Below are 21,203 nucleotides of genomic sequence, written 5' to 3'. Positions count from 1 at the left end.
GACCGAAGAGGAGGATTAGGGTCCAGAGGAGCCGAGGCTGCAGGGCAGCAAACCGCCTTACTTACACAGGACTAATCCCTGTCCTCCTGAGAGCTCTTAACTGAGCCATCATCAGCTGCTGATGTACAGGTTAAACATCAGTTAAGATGGAGCACACAGAGAAGGGGGGCATGAGGGCAGAGGGCAGGGAGGAGATCCAGACCCACCCAGAGGACGAGGACAAGGACGAGGACTGTAGTGTGTTTCAGTGCTGGTGGTCTGTTGTTACTTTAGCTGTGTTTGTGTTGGACAGGCTGCAGTCTGGCCAAACTCCTCAGCTGCTGCTGGACAGTCAGGACGCTTGCTGGGTGATTTTGATCCGACAAGCTCAAGTTTAGCCTCACAAATGTTGTACGTCCTTCTGGTTGTGTACTCATTATCAGAGAGGAGTGAAAAGTAACGAGATGTCTGAGATGTCTTTGTACGTTAATCTCTGTTTTGGTCAAGGGCTGTAACGATCAACTAAAGGTTTTCTACTAACTGTTTTTTCCCCCTGTGATTAATTAATAAGATAGTAGGCAATAAAAAAATGCACATGACAAGTTCCCAGTTTCCCAGAGTCTTCAAGGGACATCCTCAGGTTATTTAATGTGTCCTAGCTGCCGTCCAAAGCTCAGAGACTCTTCATTAACTGACATAAATGACAAAGAAATGCAGCAGATCGTCTAAGAAGCTACAACCACAAAACGCTTGACGGAAACAAGTCATCAAAAATCAACATTTTTATGATTGACCAATTGATTAAATGAATAATTGCCTAATTGTTGCAGCTCTGATCAACAGTCCAGTTCCCCTCAGAATGGGTTTACAGAGATATAGATCATAGAACTGAAGCTAATTCTCACATTTCTCACAGTTTTTCTACATTCATTTTCTGCTTGTTTTTGTCTGTTTGTTTGCACTTTAATGACATGACGACAGTATGCTGTGCTTATAAGTGCATTTTCCTGATCTTATTGTCAGCGTTGTCAATACGTTCTGAGGGTTTTTGTCCTCTGTCACGTGCAGACCCACCACTGCGTGTCTGCTAGTTTCTTCTTTCTTTGGGAAACTTTGTCTGCAGCTGAGAAGTGATGTGTTTCATGTTTGGTATAAACAGAGGAGCTGCCGGCAGCATCGTCTCTGTAGCTGAAGAGACAAAGAAAGAAAAAAAAAGAGCCAATTACAGGAACTCAAACTTCATCAAAAGAAAATCCGAAATCCGCCCACTTGGTTTGATTGGCAGGTGATCTGTGGAAACGCAGACCAGCAGCAACAAAGTCGGAGGCAGTAATTAAAAGGCCGTCTCGTAGATTACTGCTGGAAATTTCATTTTTAAGCATTTTTATGCTTGCCCAAAAGCTTTTGAGGAAATGAATGATTAAGCCCGTGCAAAGAAATCACATTTGTCTGTAAGGACGTGTTTAAGAGCGCCGTCCGTCCCCTGAGAGCGTTGCTCAGTTGGTTTATTTAAATACCAGTCAGCGCGGGTTGGAAAGGGAAACGTCAGACGGCCTCCGGTGTGTTTCTGTTGGGATGGCAGGAGCCACCTTTTGATGATATCAGGCTTCATAATTATTTGAGTTGATCATTAGAGATACTCCTTTGGGTTTTGATGCTGCAATATACCGCAATTTGTCTTTGTGCTTTGCCTTCGTTTGACTGCGGGGGAATCGGAGAAGCAGTTTGTATCTGCGGGGGTCAGTCAAGAGTCAAACCGTCGGTCTCTGCGTATCCACTTTTAAAACATTTTCTCCATTTTGAATTCATCATTCAATATTTAACAAACACAGATGATTCAATCTTAAAATGCATAAGTATTTTATAAGCGGACCTCGTTAGATGACTCGCAGTTTTAATAGAATCACTTTCATGTCAGCAGACGTTTTTTATTGCTTTTCGTCAGCTCGTTGAAACAGCAGCGAGATTTCAAATTTTGAATGGAACTTTCAAGTTGGAGCTCTGAATGCACCGTTGCATGTCAGATGTGGATCCAGATGTTGGCCTTATGGAAATACAGTGATAAATAAAGTCTTCACCAGAACACTGAGCTACACAAGCAGCGCTCGGTCACACTTTGCTGTGGGGAACAGCAGGAACGCCTTCCAGTCTCTCCTGGTCACAGGAACCTTTCCAGGAACCCAGAAAACTTTTTAGGAAGTCAGTTCTTGGTCCAACTGTATGCACTTGAAAAGGTTTTTGCTGAGAGGTTGCTGGTTGTTGATACTGTTATTGTGATATCAAAACTCTGAGAAATATGAGCATCAGTCATTATTTGATAACTGCTAATAAATGAAGCTTTTTTAAGCGCTCATAAAAAGGGACTTTGGTCACCTGCTTGGGCAGTTGGAAAACAAGATCTGCTGAATGTGCAGCTCCGCCGGGCTTCACGGAGCTCCAGAATGACTTTCAGCTCATTGTTGATCAGTCCGGCCACAAATTCACTGTTTTAGTTCATCGTCAGTCATCTCCTCACATCATTTTCTGTTGCAGCAGGCGGCTGCTGAACTAGTTGGTGGACATAGTGGAGCCTTTAGCGGCAGATATTTCCCCCAGGGGTTGGTAGAAAGTGAATGAATGAATGAATCTTGGACTGGCCTTCACCAGAAACATGACCCCACATGTTAATTTGCTAAATATGTAACTGTGGGATACGAGCTCAAGGAGAAAATTAAAATAGTTTGGAGACTGACATCATGTCTTTCTGGTGTCCTCCTGTCCTTTTTTCCATCCCAGCAACACAGTCACACAGCAGTAAAGAGCAATATGTTGCCTCTGTTGTCTTGTTGCAGACAGTTTCCTTCCTGAATTGGTTCCCAAGCTTAGTTTCTGGGGCTGTCGATTTCCTTTTTACTAGTTTGCTTGAAAACCAGGACTTTCATTTGTTTGTTAAACTCAGTGAAACATGATATGAAACATTAGAAAATTGTGTGTTTCTGTGACAACAAGCTGATATGCTGTGGCTTTCTGGGTTTCAGCTTTCAGCAGGGGTGGCAGCCTCTGAGCTTAAAGGGAAAGTTGGATGTTTGCTGGAGTTTGCCCCGACTGTCACCCTGGTCAGAATCATAATCAACCCTCTGTGGTTTGCCACAGACTTTCCATTCCTCTGAGAGAGCAGCAGAGAAGGCCTGGACTCAGACGATGGACTCTGGAGAAGTGGGACAGCAGGGTGGCCTGGACTTTAAAGAGACTGTGTTGTAGGCTGGAAGGTCACGCAATTGTGTCTTGGGCCAACGTGCCCTTGAGCGAGATGCCAAACTCCATCTCGCACCCAAAAGAAAATACAAACGACCCCATGATTTCAGTGATAATTTAATTGTGGAATCATTTCCGTTTTGTTTGTTGAACAGCGTTATTCATACAGCTCATCAGGTCTGTTCACACTGTCCACTGCAGTCTTTCTATGAAGATCTGTTACATAAAATGTAAACGGAAATAAGACAAAAAAAAGAAACCCTGTGTGGTAAATCCCTACTCTGTTGTTGATTTTTGCTGAAAATATCCTGTTCAGGGCACTAAATTTATCCGGTCTGTCACAGAGGAAATTGCTGGAAATAACCAGCTTTGGTCTGTGCTGACCTCATTTTGGCTACGAGGTAGAAACAAGCAAATGAAAACACTGAATGCACATAACATTTATTTTGATCGAGGGATTAATGAATCTGAAGGACTTTGGCCCTCTCATTACATTTCATCTGCGGGTGTCTGTGCTGGTTTGTGATCTCACTCTCCTCCCTTTGGCAGTCAGTCCGTCTCGCTGCAGCACTTTATCCAGATTAAGTTGTATTTTCCTTCTTTTAATATACTCTTTACCGACCAAAGAGGTCATTTGATGCAAAGCTACCCAAATGCACATTGTATCAGCGGGTGGGATCAGAGGACGGCGGTCTTTGATCAAGACACAACCTTCAGTGTCCATGTGGGTTAAATGCAACTTAAACCCAACACAATTTGCAGGATTAACCTTAAATAACGGGAGCTTGAGTGGCGAGTTGCGCCGCTCTCAGGGCTGCAGTGCCGCTCAGAAAGCACGCCTGGCTTGACCTTGACTTGGCTGTGGTGTCAAAATCCACTTAAATTCAATTTGAATCCATTTAGTTCAGCTTCTGGCAACCTTCAGCAAAATGGCCTTTTATTTAAAATTCCATTACGTTCTGAATAGTCTTGGAGCTTTTAAAAAGAGAGTGAAAATAAGAAAAGTGAAAAACCAAATGAACAGGGCTGAAAGAGATAGCAGAAGTACTCAGAATGGTCTTTTTGGGTATTTTTCTAATATAAATACAATTTTTGTATTTATTTATGTTGACTTACACTGGAGGTACAGACACATTTGATATCAATAAACCTAAACCATCAAGTCTGTAAGGAAATACTGATCGCATCACAATATTACATCTTGTGATGCTGTAATGATTGATTCTTAATCAATAGTTTTCACAAAATAGAATAAAAAATCACAATATATTGCATTATATTGAATCTTAACAGATTGATGTGGATTTGTTTTTTTTCAGGGCAGATTAATAGCCTTGATTATTAGTAATCAATAACCAATAGTTGGGACTAATATACTTGCAGTAAAAATACTGAACTGAACTTTATTTCAGTTTTCATACTTCCATTCCACTACAGTTTGAAGGCAGATATTGTGCTTTTTATTCCACTACTACTGTTATTTAATAACTTTAGTTACTTTGCAAATGCAAAATGTAACTTTTATGATCAAGTATTTTAAATTAATTTTATTGGCTGTTGGATAAAACCAACAAACAATAAAAAAACAGTAAAACACACAGACACCTTAAATCAGTCCCTAATACAATTCAGTGTGTGAGACGTCATTGATTCTTCCTTTACTTGTCCTCCTCCACATGAAGGTCGGAGGTCAAGGACGTCTCAGCTCAGCTACACAACAGGAACTTTGGAGGAACCTACTGAGGCTGCCTGGCAGGAATCTCTCCTACCTTTCAGGTATATTTCAGCTGGAGTCAAAGGTTACTGATATTCCAGTAAGAGCGGCACGTCGCAGGACGATTATTGAGAGTCGGAATCGATCGACTGCGTTATGTTCAGCCTGGATCTGATGACTGAAGCTTCACGCTGAGGCATCACTTGAGGTCGAGCTGATATTTTTGCCAAGGAGCTCGGAGAGCAATACATCGCACAAGATTATAAAAGAAGAAGTGAGCGGATAAAAAACACCAGAAGAAGTTGGAACGAGGATCAAGGAGCGCTGCACACCTACAAGGCCGGAGGAAGCTGCGAGAGAAAAGAAAAGAAAGATGTAGAAGAGAAGTTTTTTGGTTTTTTGCCTCTGAAATGCCATACGTCTGTTTTGGGAAAGTGTTCCTACCTCAGATGCATCATTCAGTATTCAGAAAACGCGGCTCATTCTGCCTCCAGAAGCAGAAATGTTTCATAATCAAAGGTCTTTCGCTGACTCAAAACTCGCATAGTAACTCATACTCTTAAGTTGCTTTTGCCAGAAATCGTTTTTCAGCTGGTGCCAAAGTTTCCCTTTTGCCGAACAGAACGAGGCAGGAGGAACGCGTGAGGCCTTCGTGTTTGTTCTTTTTAAATTTGACTTCTTTTGGATCACACAATACTGCCAATAATACTGCAAAAGACAAATAAAGTAATCAAAAATATTCTTTCATTGTTTGAATACCAACACATCTTGATTCGGAGTGAGATTTCAGAATTGAGGCGTCTCCCTAAATACCAACCGACTGGCTTTTTGGCTTTCTTTCCTGTCTTGTTTCCTCTTTGTTGATGTTGGCTCAGCCCAGTTGCCTGGAGCCAAGCTTATGACGATTGTTTCAGATGAGTGACGTGGGATTAACTGCGTCACCGCTGTGCTTTTTGAGCATTTGGAGAGGAATCTCATGCAGGCCGCAGCTCATTAGGGTTTGATCTGGTGCCACAGGTCCATGTGGTCCAGGTTTTCCACTGGTTGGAAAAGACTGCGCCTTCACACACTCACACACACACGATCACGCAGAGGAGGAAACATCAGATGTGTGTGAGATGTGGGAAACAAGAATTTCAGCTGCAGTGTGAACGCAGCAGCCCGAGCGCCTGCCACCACACAGACGGGGTGAACGGTGGCGTGAGAGCTTCGGCACAGCTGAAACAGCAAGCAGCAGAGGCAGGAGCTGAAACACTACACCCAGGCTTCTCACCTCTCTCCCTCACCCTGCCTCCCTTTTATCTCAGGTCCCGGGGTTTTCTTGCTCTTCGTCATCATCATCATCATCATGTAGCCACTCTGTCTCTCTGGTCTCGCCTCCCATTGAATTCCTCCCACACCTCTCTCCCACTTCCAGCGGAGTGCGGCAGAGAGGTTATGGCCTCATTTGAATATCTGAATGTATATGAACCTCCTCCTCCTCCTCCTCCTCCTCGCTGGGGCGTGGAGTCGTTTTACGGCCGCACAGCTGTGGTGGTGTTATGGGACCATCTGCGCGAGGCTCATTGAGTTAGCCATGAGCTAAAGTGGAGGAAGAGCATGGAGAGGTGGAGGGAGGAGGGGTGCAGGAGTGAATCTGCCTATTCCTCTTCATCTCTTGTAGAATAGCAGAGAGAGAGAGAGAGAGAGAGAAGAGGGAGGAGGAGGAGGAGGAGGAGGAGAAGACCCTTTCCACACTCTTCTTGTGTTTGTATGTGCGTGTGATGTTGCCATGACTCCAGGCATGTGTATGTGAGTTCATGCATGAACACATACACTGTATCCGCTCATGAGTGAAAGTATTGTCAAGGTACAAAATGTGTGTACGTGTTTAAGAAAACGCTGTTTCGTCCTCGTTAAAAGAAGGCTGTCATCCAAGGGTTCAGACGCATTGAATTAATTCAGGATCATAAGACCATTCAGTTCAAATTCTAGTTATAAAGTAAAAACAATCACAGCACAAAACTTAGTAGGACAGAATTATTTAAAACTTCAGTGTCTCAGTTGTCTCAGTGTTTGTCCTGAGGTCTTTGTGTCCTGAGGCGCCTCTGCGTCTGCTACTCTCTGCGGACTTTCATCGAGTTTGGTCAGATGTACTCTGATGTAAAGTGTCTGTGACTCCTTAAGCTCCTTTACCTCCAATCTGTGCTCGGTTGAAGTACTTCAGTACATGTTGCTGTGAACCTTCTGTTTTGTAGTTCACTGTTTAAGGTTTCATGTTCCTCTGAGCTCAAACTCGCAGTCCTGCTGTGTGTTGAGCTCTGCTGTCAGCTGTTAGCTCCGTTAGCGGTTAGCTCCAGCTACTATCCAGCCACTGATAGTAACTATAGTGACAGCGTGAGGAGAAGCTCTGATGTGGTCAGCGCTCTGTTCAGTTTGCCATTTTCTAAAGGAAAGTCTGTTCATCCCAAAGCCATTTTCTGTAGCCTGGTTGGCTAATGATTCTGTCTGCTGTGGTGTTTCAGCGGCACACTGAGAAACTGTCTTGCGTGCTTAACTCATCAACTGTTCATTGGCTTTTATCGACGCCACGCAGCAAACTCACTACTATTAATCGGAGCACCTTTAGTTCGCTTAACCCGTGTTGAGGTTTGATATCCAAATGCATTTATTTTCAGTGGATTTTTGTAATCAGTGCATAAAACTTTCAACATCCAAATGTGTGGGCTTGTATGGTGGGTTGAATACAATTCGACAAGGGGTTGATGGAACAATCGCAGTTGACAGTTTTGATGTACAGTGAAGATTCTGCTCAGAGGGTGGCGGCGGGCCGCGTGTTGTTGTGTTGCTCTTATCACTCTTTAACACAGCAAAAGAGTTTCTGTCCTCTGAAGCTCCTCGGCTCCAGCCCTTTTCCGCCACACAAATAATATGTTTCCCTTCTCTTAGATCTATTAAACAGGTCTTAGAAGTCATTAAAGTTGTGCTCAGAAAGTGTACAAATACCCTGATGGCTCTTTAAAGTGCTGCTGGAATCCATTTCTGTGCTCCGATGTACAAGCTCTGCTCACGGGCGTCAGCGAGGAGTGTTTTCACGGGCAAAAGCACAGCCGCGCTGTCGGTCGATAGAGAGCGTACTTGTTTCTGTGGCAGGCCGTTAGATAACGTTTTATTTGATGGTGTTCAATGGCTGACTCGTCCTCACCTCTCGCCCAGGCCTCTCCTGCTCTCCAGCCCACACGCGCTCCCATGTAAAACCAAACGCACACAGACATCCACCCACTGACTCATGTTCACGCACACACACACACACACACACGTTCTCTCTCTCTGCATCCTTCCTCTGGAGGATTCTGGCAGTTGTTTATGTTATTGAACTGGTTATCACATTACAGCTGGAACACCACCAGGCTCGGAGAGAAAGAAAGAAAGAGTCCTCGTGCTTTTCTCAAGGAAGGCAAAGAGAGAAAAACAAGAGCGCTGGGAAGCCTAGATAGGAATATGTTAAGATGTTTTTGCACATTTTGTTTGAGCATTACTAAACCACACAGAATGTGATCTGTAGGGAGCAGTTTTAACCATATGTACTGGTGGTTTGAATCACAAAGTAGGTCGTCTTCTCATGCGGCGTCGCTCTCTGCAGGAGGACGTTTTCATCGGTGCTTTGTCAGAAAATGTTTCATGTGACTCTTTAATGAGTCTCCACGATGGTTTAAGGAAAGTATCAGCACGTTATTAGAAAAGTGTTGGTATGTGCTGTACCGGCACAGTGTGCAGGTTGTTGATGAAAAACAAAGAACAATGATCTTGTTTTGTATGCCTTTGTTGCCATTGAAAGGCCCTCCTTTTTGTAAACTAGTACTGAGGATTAAACATTCTGACGACTTTACGGTTTGGTTGAGTTCAGGTAACCAAATCTGGCTAGTTTTAACCACAACCACAGGGTTCCCTGACTGTAACCAGTGGTGGCTGTTGGTAGGAAACAGGATGTGAAAAGCACACATCTCTAGTGTGAAAGTCTTCGGCTGACAGTCAGCGACCGTCATAGCAGCGTCAAAGCAATGTTTTAATTTAGGTGCAAAAGTGAAAATTATGTTGAAATCGACCTGGTTTGCACCTGCTTCACTAAATCAGGTCATCATTTGAGGAAGTGGTGTTGTGCTGCTGCCTGCCAAAGGGGGCGTCAGTGGAGGGCAGATACTGGGTATTTTGGAGGGCGCGTTGCAAAACACAGCGTCAAACATCTCCCGTAACCCAATCCAGACCTCTCATACACAGTCTGAGCTTTAAGCTGGATTTATCTTAAGCCATGCGCTTGCTTGTTACTGCGGCCAGACTTTCCACCTCCTGTGTGACGTTCATCTTGATTTTGACAAATTATGTTAAATGCCTTCCATGGACCACAGCACTGAACCTATAGGTTGTATACTGTTAATGTGTTGCTGTAGGAGGAGTTAAACAGAAAGGCAGTGCTGTACCTCTGCAGCTCTGTGCTTTCAGCTGTGCTTCTCAGGTGTTCAGCCTGTTCAGTTCTACTACAAAATGTAAATGATTGTTGATAAATCATTTCCTTTGTCGCAGCAGGTTAGCACCACCCTGTGAACGATGACAAAAGAGAAGAAAGAACAGATTCAGTGGTTTCAAAAGTCGAGCACCAGAAGTTATGGAAACTGTTTTTTTTTCTGTTTTGCACACCCAGCAAGAATACATAATCCAAAGATGTGTTTTTTCTTCCTTTCACCCCACAGTTTTCTCATCCAATCCAAAGAAGTGCTGTGCTTTCAAATCCCCTCTCTTCTTCCCAGCTTTGCTCCCTTCTTACAAACCGATATTCGTCGTCCTAAATATCCCGCCTGCACTCCACCACAGTTCACTTCGCAGGAAACTTTGTTTGACAAAAGCGTTGGGAGAACGTTCACGAGGGGTGGCGTCTCGAAATTCCTGAAAAAGACTTCTGTCATGGAGTCTCTGAGTCCCCATCAAAGGATGCGTCTGTTGCTGCAAAATCTGACAAAGTTTCCTTCTCAACAGTCGAGGAAACGTTCAGACCTCGTGATAATAAAACGGGCAGCGCTCGATTATTTCCTGACTCGAGCGTGACCTCAGGATTATAAGATCCCCATCATATGGTCAAACTGTCGCTGTGATTGTGCACTGTGATGATTGAAGTGAAAACCTTGATATTGTGGGTTAAAATGATTATGGATTAACATTACAGCGTGGTTTTCTCCTCGCCGTAATGCCAGCACCGGCTCCAGCGAAGCAAAGCAAAGGAGCTTAGTGCTTTTAGCCTGTAGCTCTGGTCTACGGTAGCATCTGTTGTTACAGTCGGACACAGCACACACACTCCTGAGCCAACACACCGACACATGCTGGAGGGTCATAAAGCCCTGTTTTAATGCACTGACGGTGTGTGTGTGTGTGTGTGTGTGTGTGTGAGAGAGAGAGAGAGAGAGAGGAGGATACAGTATGAAGGAAGGCTTTTCACAGAGGACAATTCCTCTGGAGTCACAACAGGTGTGTGTGTGTGTGTGTTTGTGTGTGTGTGTGTGTGTGTGTGTGTGTGTGTGTGTGTGTGTGGATTGCTGAAGGGAATTGTGAGCAGGCCACTAAAAAGAGGAGGAGGGGTGGAGGGCTTATGAAGGGTCCCCTCTGCCCCACCTGTAGCCTGTCAGCTGTTGTAAGCCTGTTAAAACGTCAGCTGTTTCTGAGGAGAAGTGTGTGTGTGTGTGTGTGTGTGTGTGTGTGTGTGTGTGTTAGTCAATGTCAGGGAGCTTGTGGAGGTTAGGGGGGAGGGCTGGCTCCGTGTGGCCCTCAACGCCCCATTGCACATCAAACGCCTCGTCGCCTTGAGGGATTTGTTTGTGCAGAACAGAGCACCTCATGCCCGCTTCGAGCGCCATGACGGTCTGCTCTCGCCTTGTTGCTTTCCTGCTCGGGCAGCCTGCGTCAGCCTACTTGGTCTTGAAGACTTCGTTAAAAACAAAAATGATAAAAAAAAGACTGAACTTCAAAGATCTCAAGAGCAATGTTGGAATTTGAGCTTTTATCCCAACAAAAAAGCTGAACTTCTCAAATTTGTCTGTTCCTGGTTTTTGCTACAAAAGATAAAATTTAAATCAGGAAATATCTGATCAAAGATTAAGAAAACAAGACCAAGTGCTGTGTTCAGGGCCAACTTTCAGTGCTTGACAGTTTTCTGTGGAAACGTTTCCATTGGTACGCAAAAAGTCTGGAGGAAAAAACAACAGCTGGACGTCTTCGCAGCCAACTTTTGCAGATTTGATGAGAAAAATAGTTCCACATTTGGTTTGTGGCACCGCTTTTGTCAACAAGTTCAGTGGACTGTGATTCAGTTCGGGACTCTTTGATGCGGCTTTCCTGTTTTCAGCTGTTTAGCCCTGACCTCTGCCGTCACGGCACCATTCATTATCTGTTAATTTTCACCTTCTTTAGGTTATTTTACAGCAGAGCTGCAGCTAGCGATTATTTTCATTCCCTGATGGCTAAGCTCGACAATCGTTTTGTCAAATAAATATATGAAATGTGTGTGTTAATTTCCCATAGCCTTTCCTACGTGGCTTCTTTAATTCTTTAATCCGACCGACAATCTAAAACCCAAAGTTGTCACTTTTGGCAGCAAAATGGCTCCAAAAAGAAGGATGGAGAAGTGAAAATACACTCGGTTTCACAAGATAAATGCCACAAACAGAGAGAAAAGTGAATATATAGAAATAGAAATGTTTTCTCTGTCCTACCCTGAAGTGATCTTCTGACGCTCAGATTTGTAAGATGAACCTAACAAACGTACTTTGAAAATGCGTGACAGTCTGCAAACAGCTCTCCCTTTTGGCTGTGATACGTAGCTGACATGGACCCAGACTTTTTCTTACTTTCAGGATATTTTCTACAGAGCTTTCATCTCACAGAACAAAAGTCTTGCAGGATAACTCATTCTCCCCTCATCATACCTCGAGGACTCCATCACATCCGAGTCATATTTCGAAGGGACTTTAATGTCGGACAAAGTTTAAACTCTGTCCACCAGACTGAACTGCCGGCCGTTCGGCCTGACGTGGTCTTCATGTCGGTTGGTTTCTTTTGGTTTGCAGACCGTGGTGGGGGTTTGCTCACAGCTGCATCGATCTCCTCCACGCTCAGCATCGTTTTTCTGACACCATCTTTAATGAATGCAGCTGGCCCGCCATGCAGGAAGACGATCGGCGGCGATTTAAAGGTCTGTACCAGCTGCCCGATGTGCTCTGCACGTGTGCGAAAGCGGTCCTGTCAGTCAGAGAGGGTTACCACAAATGTTGTACTATTAGAAGGTGGAAAAGTGGCCCCCTGTGTGTGATGTGTGCTGGGAGACATATAAAAATAACATCAATAATCATTTCTTTTGAATCACAGTGTAATGCTCTGTTTTAGAGTTTATTTTTTAATTTAGATTTTTTTGTCGTGAGTTTATCGCTCCACAACTAATTTTGTAAAGACGCTGTAACCTTCTCTGACTGTAAGGACCGAATTTGCACATGTGCAGAGCGAATCAGGCCGCCGGTACAGATCGGGCACCGACAGACTGGATCTATCTGATCAGGGTGTAAGTCCAGGCAGACCAGTACTGACCAGTAACACAACAGGATTGTAACACCAGAAACATTTGTCCATTTCACGGCCTTCATGACAACATGGGAGCGCCTGAGCAGAAACCTGACCTTTATGCTCTGCTAGTATTTAGCTCGAACAAGCTTGCAGAGGCTGTTTATATCCAGAGAAGTAAGAGTCAATTTTGGCCATGGAACGATTTTTCCAAAAGCCCTTCAACCAAGAATGATAATCTAAAAGAGATTTCACTTGTTTCCCTCCATAAAAACCTCTTGGTCTTTGAAATTAACGTCGACGAGTCTTTTAATTCCAGACGTCTGCTCATATTTTTCCGGGCGTAAGCTAAAACTTCGCTCTCCAGTCGGCACTGCTGGCGTGGGAGTCACAGGTGTTGAGTGATTTATGGCTTTAATTTACATGTTAGATTAAAATACAGTGGAGCAACAAGCACAAAACATTAATTAGGAGTAACACAGCAAGGTCTTGTTTCCCTCACGTCTCTTGACAGGGAGACAGAAAAAGCTTACTGCTTCACTTAACGGTTAAACAGTTTACTGTGAGAGGCAGATGTCTTTCATATAACATCAGTGAGAGCTTACACGCTTCACCTTCAGACAACCTTCAGTCTTGAAGTAGAGGTATGGTAGCACAGCTGAAGCGAGTAAAGCTGTAAAGGAGTGCACCTCGACGTTAGTAATCCATGAAAATGTTCCTGTGCGCGAGTGAGCGGTGGCGGCCTGGACAAGCAGAAGGCCTGGCGCTGCTTCAGGGGGGGTTTGTGGTGGCAGCTGAGCGAGGCGGACAGTTGAAGGGAACAGGTTGCTGCGTCTGTTAGAGCTCGTCTTGCTGCTCGTGACCTTTAACCTTTAGCTGTGACAGCTCCTCGGGCCGGGAGATACCAAACTTCTCTGGATTGGATTGATGCACAACACGGGCCAGTACTGCTGCATAAAGCGTAACACAAGGGCATTTTGGGTAGTGTTTTTAATCAGGTCATGTTACATCAGATCATTGTTAGTTTAAACAAGTCTTACTTAACAAAGAGTATTTCCATGTATTCTGTGAACGGTAGAAAAACCATAGTGACTTAGTGGTGTATGTGCTTTTCTTACGACTGAACTGTAGGACTAACGATTCTTTTCGTTATCGATTAATGTGCCGATTAATCATGATAAATCATTTTTAGATTGCTTCGTTTGTCCAACCAACAGTCTAAAGTGCAGACTCTTAATTTACTGTCACAAATGAGAAAGAAAAGCCGTAAATCCCCTCGTTGAAGAAGGTGGAACCAGCAACTGATTGACATTTTGCTTGAAAAATAACTGAAACGATGGCCCAAACGCTCCTTAAATATTTGGTCTTTTCTGTGTGAAGCTACACCTCTGACATGTTGTATTTCATTCAGGTGTAATCATTTTTCATGGCGTTAGAGTAGGTGGTGTTTGATCCACTGCAGGAAACACAAAGTGCTGAAATTGGATCATAATGTCATTTTTGTGTGGTGCAAGTGAAAGGGAAGGGTGAAAAATGGACTTTGAATTGGTTTGATCCAGTGAAGAAGCTTATCACAGAGGGCTGAATGGTTTTTGAACAGTTTGAAATCAGCCTCAACATAAAGTGCAGGTAAAACATTCATTGCATCACTGCTGCAGGCAGCTTTAAACCACAGTGTGTGGACCTGTGTTTTCTCCTTGTGAGCTCTATTATGCTGTGAGATTTGTCAGGAGTGTGACAAAAATGTGGAGAATTTCTCAATAATGTAGGTCACAAACCAGAGAAAAGCTCAGAGCAGAGCCACACCAGGGAAAAGCTTTGTCATTTTTTTAATTTAGCCCATCCTCAGGAGGGAGGCAGATTTGCATAATCAGGGTATTCACTGTCAAACCCTTGAAAACATATCATGTTTATTCACAAACCTATTAGTCATTTGGTACAAAGACAAAGTACCAAATAAGCTTGTCTTCAACAACAGCTCTGGAGTTTTTCTTTGTGCTGGCACCTCACCTTTCACATGGAGCAAAAACACAAAAACAAATCTTTTTTTGTGCCTTTTCTTCAACTGTTGCTAAGTATTTGCACCTACATGGATGATGTTTATCGCTGCCAGAGCTGCAGCTTATACGATTTTGTGTCTCCTTTCAACATAAATACACTTGCCTGTGGGCAAAAGAAGCTGCTTCCTCTCACTGCTCAGTTAAAGGAGAGAGAACAGATATCCTCTTCTCTCAGCGTTTGTGCCTCCCCCACCTCTCCTCAGTGCCGGATCCCCACCGCATGTAACCAGCACCACGCGGGTTTGGCCAGCGCTCGCGTTCGTCTCAGGAAGAGCGGACGTAGGCTCATAGATCCCCATTTCGGGCTTCAGGCCAACACCAGGGAGGGCCCCCTGGCAGCCATGCACATGGACGACAAATGTGGATGGCAAGCAGGGGAAAAACCTGGAAAAGGGGCAGCGAGATAAAGCACCAGCCGAGCACTGGTGTTTGTTGTGGAAGCAGTGTGTCCTCAGTGCTGTGACAGTGGGATTGTTGTGTTTAGCGGTGGTGTATATTTTTCCCATCGGTGGGCTGATTTCCTGCTCCTGATAGATGAGGGGAGTTCTCAGATTTATCCATATAAGTTACTGCTTCAGGACGAAATGAGCCTGTGGAATTTTGGCCCCTGGTTTAACCCGTTGGGCTCCGGGCACAGACGTGCCTGCATCCATACATACATTAGCTGTGTTGTGTGGAAACTCAATGACACAACTGTTTAGCAGACTCCTGGCCTCTCATTTCCCACACCCTCCGGGCCCCCTCGGAGATTTCAAGGTCAGGAAAGGGCAGAGGCTGAGATTCGTTCCTTGGGAAGCAGAGCCACTGTCACAACCGTTCACAGACAGCCAATCTCTCCTTTTACAGTCCTCTCCGTGGCCATATAACTGTATCGCAGCAAGTTCGGATCTGTGAGGATTTGATTTCCACAGCTTTGGACGTAGCGTCAGATCACAGCCGTCAGCGGCGGCCTCCGTCACAGCTAACAGGGAGTGAAGATGTGGCGGTGCAGCCGGTGAAGTTTGACAGCAGAGGAGTCATTTTAGAATCGAGTGTGGAGGGCCTGGGCTGAGTGGCACGAGACGTTACCGGTGTGTTGAACTCTCCGACAGCTGAGCATGCGAGTGTGTGTGTAGATTGCAGGGGGTGAGGATGGTGGGCTTCAAGGGTATAGTGGAACAAAAGGTATGTAGACAGCTGCCGTCCCACTGCCAGCAGCTCATGATCCAAATGGAGGATGTATACACACATGAGCACGAGGGACAGATCAGTGTGAAACGAGGACCTGACACACTCAGCTAGGCAGCTAGTGACTCCCTCACACACACACACACACACACACACAAAGTCGTGTCGTGCAAGTTAATGCCACACGGTTTCAGGTTTTAGGCTGGATTTTTCATACCAAACAGATTTTGGTTTCAAATCCTTACAGTCTGAATATAAGTAATCACTGTGTAATCCATCAGAGTAGGGCTACAACTCATGATTTCTCTGACAATAGATGACTGATCAAATATTCAGTTATTAAAAAACGTGAAAAATGCCCATTGTGGTGTCTTCAAATTGTCTTGCCTGACACACAGTAGTAGTTCTTATTTTTGTACGCAGACAAGACAAGGAATTCAAAGATGTCACCCTTTTTTTTTACCAGGTCCTGAAAAAAATTACTATTTGTATGGTTTTGCTTGCAGCCAATCACAGCAAGCGTTCTTTCAATGTGATGTAAGATTGGTCCACTACTGCAGCAGCTACAACCCATAAAGTCTGTGGTGAAATCGAATGAAGTCGAAAAACAAGGTGTCAAATGGTGTACTCAGGTGTTGGTATCAGGACCAGTTGAGGGTACTGGTGTTGACGTTGTAGACTATATGATGTATTGATTTATTGTTGAAACTGTCAGATTAATGGATGATGGCAGTATTTGTTAACTGCAGTCCTAAAGTGAACCTGATTTGGTTTAAATGGGCTGAATCGTGCCAAAAGTTCCTTTTAAAGAGCCGAACATGAAGCACGCTCAGTTGCCAACACAGACACTGATGAATTGGTGGCAGTTGCTGAAGGCATATTAGGGCAAAGGGTGACCTGGGAGGGGTTTCTGGGTGGAGGGGGGGCAGATGAGTGCACTGACAGCACGGTGGGGGCTGGGGGTGTCCAGTGAGAAGGGTAGTTTGGGGCGTCCAGAGTGAGGCGTTCCACCAGCAGTTGTCACTTGAGCAGTGGATGATGGCACATATGCTGCTCTGAGTTGGACCCTGTTTCTCTTCAGGACTGTATCCCCTCTGAGGTCTTTGACTTGGACTATCTCGTACTTGGAGCTCTTTTAAAATTAACTGGCCTCGATCCAGATTACGGGCTGTTTCTTTTTTCTCTCTCTCTCTGTGTGTCAGAGCATTTCCATACTGCCTCTTGGCATCTTTAATCTTTGACGGTAAGAGTGACTAATTGAGACATTGCAGCTCTAAGTGTGTGTGTGTGTGTGTGTGTGTGTGTGTGTGTGTGTTTTCTCCGATGTAATTGGTTTCAATTGATGTGAACGCCGCTTCAGTTAAAACCATAATTACTTCAAGAGAAAATGTCATTTTGGATGGCTGTTTTTAAGTGCTCACATCACTTCTCCTCCGGCTAAAACTAACATTTTTCAACTAAGCTGAAGCACAAGAGACGATCTCAGAAACATTCTGAGCTCCTAATCAGTCCAGGAAGCCTTCGGCGGGGTGCACTGCTGGCGCCTCTGAGGACTTTACGAGGTAGATAGCGAGGGGTGCATGGTGACCTGCTGTGTGGCCTGTTCTTCATCATCAGCCGCCGAGCTGACACTTTCCTCAGCCCCGAAATCTGCTGAGAGGGCACCGAGAGCGGGAGGGGGGCGAGCTTAGTTGTGAAGATTTACGGGTGATAGCTTGAGTTGTCGTGCAGCCCATAACATCACACCTGTTCTTTTTCTTTCTTGAATTCAAGGCTTACGCAGCCATTAATGTGTCGAGTGAGCTTCATGATCCTCTTGCCCTTGACACCTCTTTCAACCACGGCGTGTATTTCAAAGTTACACACAAGTATAATAATGCTTTGAAGGTATGCATTAATGGCTTCTTTGGCCTTGTTGTTTGTCTTGCTTGTGTCTTTGTTTTTTCAAAGCCAAGCCAGTCATACAGCAGGAAGTTGTTTATCCGTGTTCAGTAGCCTGGAGGTATTTTATTAGATAGCCTTCATTTTCTTACACATAACAATGTTCTGTCTGCCTCTGCGTCCTCAGAGCCGAACTGCAGACATGTGAGAGATGGTTGGTTGCTCTCTGGACACCAGCATTTAATTCAGAGATGATGACAAAATGGGTTTTCCTGAGGCATGTTTATAATACTGTTATAGGCGTCTGTTTCTACAAGTTTATTGACTTGCCGTGTTGCCTGTCTTGTTTTAACCTTTCTGAAGAGGAGCGCGTGGACTCGCGGGGCTCCAAGCAGCTGTTCGATACTTGTTATGAAGGGTATCTTGACAACAAAGCCGCTGCTGGCTCGTTCTCCTGCGGCCAAATTGAAAGATGCCTCTCTGAGCCGACAGAGCTCGTGCTTCGAGATGACCACACGTATAAACAGCCATGACAGAGTCGGTTTATTCTGCGTCCCTGCGAAAGAATTGTTTTCTTCAGGGATAGTTGATCTGTTGAAATGACTGCAGTTCACTTCTCAAAGCAGCAGCTGTGTGTGTGTGTGTGTGCCAGCTTCTGCTGAGTGTTTATTGTTTTTGAAATGCCTTCAGCATACTTGAGGCACATTTTAGAGTTAATGATGGACAAATCTCACAGAACAGTTTGTGGTGAAGGCTTTAAATAGGCAGGTGTAACTGTATGGTGCCTGAAACTGCAGAATTCCTCCTCCCACTCGCCTGATAGTGCTTGTGATAAACAGCTATGTTTAAGTGCCCGTCTGCTGTCTTGAACTGGCTCGACTCACCATCTGAGGCCTCCTCGATGGAGAACGTGTTTGACTGGTGAGGGCTAACACTCGTGCACGCCCTCCGTCCTTAAGTGTCGCATTGATGTCATCAGTGTTTTGTCTAGAGGGCATTTTTCTGTGTCACATACCGTTGGTCGTTGTTGCTCCACAGAAGATTTAAGACGGTGGGAAAAAGTGTGACGGAGGAGGGTGGAAACCTGTGAACAGTCTTAGAAAGCTCCCTATCTAATGATTTTCTAATGAGTTTCCCAAAGCCCAAACTGACGTCTTTTGTCCAACCAACAGTGAAAAACCCAAAGACTCTTCATTTGCTGTCATATGACAAAGAAAAGCATCAAATCCTGACAGTTCAGGCTGGAACAAGCATGTTTGAAGACATCACAGTGGGATTGTACTTGGAGAAAACTAATGTGTTAAACCTAATTTCATTGGTCAGAAAGCTAATCTTGGTCATCAGTTGCAGCTCTGAGGCAGGACAAGCAGCTGTTGCTGCTCTTGTGGCCTGGCAAAACACAAGCCCACCCTCAGGTACCAACAGGCGTACATGAGTATTAACAAAAGATCAGCCTGAACCCCACAGGATTCTGGGATTTGTGGTTCTTTTCTATAGAAATGCCGCACATTGACTGTTTAATGGAAGACATTTAGTGTCCACTTTGAATTCTGGTGCTGAAAAGTTTAGTTGATCAACATAAACTTGTTCATGAACCACCCTGATAATCGTTTAAGTCATTTGTCAAGTGAAACTACCAAACATTAAGCGGTTCCAGGTCTTTTTGGTGTGTTAAGGATGTCATCTTGGCCTGTGGGAAGTCGTGATGAGCATTTTCACTATTTCACTATGGTTTCATTTATAAACAAAAGAGCTGATTAATGGGGCATGGTCAGCGACAGATCGATCTGAAGCAGCAGTGATCATCAGTTGCTGTGATGAAGAGGACTCAGTGGCTACTCGGAAGACTTTTGACGTATTATACGATGAATGATTATTCAAAACCAAATCCATTATAGATCAGCAGATAGTGGTTACAGCCCTAATGAGCTCATTTGACCTATTTCTCCTAAGCTTACTTATATTACAATATCTTTTTTTTTTTTTTCATTTTTCAGTGGGGGTTGCTCCTCTTTATATCTCAAACCCTTGGCAGGTAAACTGCTTTGGTGAGATGATAATTTGTTAACAGAAAAATCAGTGGATCATCCAATCATCTCACACCTTTCAGCCTCTGGGTGTGCCTCTGTAACCTGACAGGTCAAACCACATAGTCCACTCAGGTGAAGCAGTGATGAGAGTCAACAACAAGCCACACTAAAGGTGTGGTGTGCCCTGCCAAGTCCTCTCTGTGCCGCATGCTTTCTGAGCTGCTGGATAAAAGTTACCTTTGTGTGTCTCTGTGTGCTCACGTGCACAGGTGCGTTCGGGGTATTATTGGGCCACTTTTGCTGTATTCATGCCAGAGGCTATGAATGCAAACAGTAGCTCAGTGACAGTTAGGGCGCCCTGTGTGGGTGTGTTTTTCTTTGTTTTTATGTATGTGTTTGAGAGTGTGTGTACGTGCTCGGGGAGACTGCGGTATTGACATCGGCCCGGCAACGTGGGCGTGATTCACGAGCCGAGAGGCGCAGATCTCTTCGCTGCCCCTCCCGTCCCATCCCCCAAAGCACCACCACCTCAGAAGTGCTGCCCTTGCACTGCATCTCTCCCCCACCTCTCCACAGACTCACCCGTGATTGGTTAAGGGGGGATCATATTCCACTGCCGGGGTTGGCAGCGTACACTCACAGGCACATTCACATTCACTAGCCAGGCTTCAGATATAAGGCCAGTAGCTTCTTCCTCCATCTCCTTCCCCTCCTCCACCATTTGTCACAGTGCCCCCCCACCTGCTGAAGCTTCTACCACAAAATCTGCCATAGGGTTTTTGTTGATATACGATGCATGCTGGGCGACTGGATCCTGAACGTGGCAGGAATCGTGTCCAATGGTTGCCCGGGAACATGCGGCAACAGGCTGTAAATATCTCACAGCTGGTGCTGGCAGAACACCCTCAAGGTTGGGCCGCAAACCGAGCCTCGCTGGGTCAGATGAGGGAATACAGCGGCCCAGTTAGACGCCAACTCCCCCAACCCTCCTGTGCTCCAATGAGACGTGAGCCCCCCTCCTCTCTAATACCTGATTCATGCTTATAGTGTGTCCCAGTGCTGGCGAGCTGCGTGTGAACCTTGGCATTAATGCCTTCATGATGACACAGACCCTTGAGGAATACCCAGAGTATCTGGAATTTGATAGCGATACCCACGGTAACGGTGGCCAAAGTCAAACAAAAATCTGCACACTGCACTAAAAACTCCCAGAAATTTTATTGAGGCAACATTTTGATCTCAAAGCCTGACGAAGATCTCTGTGACATCAAAATGTTGAGTCAATAAAATGAAGTGATGTAGTCAATAAAGTGGATGCAGTCTTGCTTTCTTTTTGTTCTCTAAAAGTTACATTCTCACCCTGATGTGCTCTCGTAGGGAAATTGTGCAGGTATGGAAGTCTAAGAGCAGATAACTGCAGCTTGTCCACCAGGAATGCACTCTGATAAAGTTTGAGGTCCCTGAAATCCAGTCGTAGGGAGTCGTGTCACATTTAAGGAGCAAATAAATGTATGTGGAGTGTGCCATGGCTACAACCAACAATTATTTTTATTAGTGGTT

At 44.8% G+C, this 21,203-nt stretch overlaps 1 protein-coding gene across 8 annotated transcripts in view; it reads left to right on the top strand.

The window, feature by feature from the left end:
* Positions 1 to 21,203, top strand: part of mef2d (myocyte enhancer factor 2d) — a 79,912-nt gene that overhangs the window by 7,172 nt on the left and 51,537 nt on the right. The window contains exon 1 of one of the 8 annotated variants that reach the window (XM_046400821.1): positions 16,716 to 16,975. The exons of the other annotated variants lie outside the window; for them this stretch is intronic. The gene's annotated coding sequence lies outside the window, so the exon portion shown is untranslated. Of the gene's footprint in view, positions 1 to 16,715; positions 16,976 to 21,203 lie in introns of those variants that run through there. 8 annotated transcript variants of the gene reach the window in all.

This window comes from Scatophagus argus, chromosome 9 (genome assembly GCF_020382885.2).
Source record: "Scatophagus argus isolate fScaArg1 chromosome 9, fScaArg1.pri, whole genome shotgun sequence".
Classification (NCBI taxonomy): domain Eukaryota; kingdom Metazoa; phylum Chordata; class Actinopteri; family Scatophagidae; genus Scatophagus; species Scatophagus argus.
The sequence above is the reverse complement of the archived record's forward strand: the minus strand, read 5'-3'. Positions and strand labels throughout refer to the sequence as shown.